At 52.9% G+C, this 768-nt stretch overlaps 1 pseudogene; it reads right to left on the reverse strand.

Moving 5' to 3' along the window:
* Window positions 1-6: 6 nt before the first annotated feature.
* LOC110595942 lies at window positions 7-750 on the reverse strand (annotated as a pseudogene).
* Window positions 751-768: the final 18 nt, after the last annotated feature.

Raw genomic sequence — 768 nt, forward strand, 5'->3', positions numbered from 1 at the left:
CGGTGTTTTATAGTAACATTTCAAGACCCAGTTTATGTTATTGATGACAATGGAGTCAGGGTTGCCTTAGTTAGGTGAGTTTGCATAGGGCTCATAGCTGCGTCAAGCCAGCATGGGGTTGATCTGGGCCACGTTCTGCACCACATCCCTAGGGATGTGGCCAGTCCACTTGGAGGGCACTTCCAAGTTCACAGGCTTGATGACCTGGCTTGATGACTGGTGTTGGACAGAGAGACACCACCAAGCTTGTCAATGTGGTCCTCGCAGTGCAAAACAGTATCACTCCAGGCAATGCCCAGGAAATCAAGGATGAGCTTGAGGGAGTGCTGCAGGTGCAACACCAGCTGCTTGTAGTACAGGGGCAGACACTTGTCCTTGCCCACCTCCATGCACTGTGCATACATAACCTCGATGGTTTTGTTCTACTTGAGGCAGTCGTGGTAGTTGCTGAGGTCGAAGCCAGTGATGGTGACCTTGCATATGATCATGGAGTGCACGGAGGCCCAGCTGTCATGTACCACAAACAAGAACTTGGAGTTGGGGAACAGGCACGACAGGTACACTGAGGACTTGAGTGTGAAGGGGGTCCTTGTTGCAGAGCACACGGGCCAACTAGCCATGCTTGGCAATAACCTCCAGGATGAAGGCCTGTATGGTGGGGTCCAGCACCTCGTCCGTCACACCCGCCTCGTCCAGCCTCAGCTTCTGGCAGCCAGACTTGGACCAGATCTTAGCATGTGGCCAACACATGCAGAATGATGCGCATCT

The sequence above is a fragment of the Carlito syrichta genome, unplaced genomic scaffold (assembly GCF_000164805.1).
Source record: "Carlito syrichta isolate Samal-C Ts95f unplaced genomic scaffold, Tarsius_syrichta-2.0.1 Scaffold95637, whole genome shotgun sequence".
Classification (NCBI taxonomy): domain Eukaryota; kingdom Metazoa; phylum Chordata; class Mammalia; order Primates; family Tarsiidae; genus Carlito; species Carlito syrichta.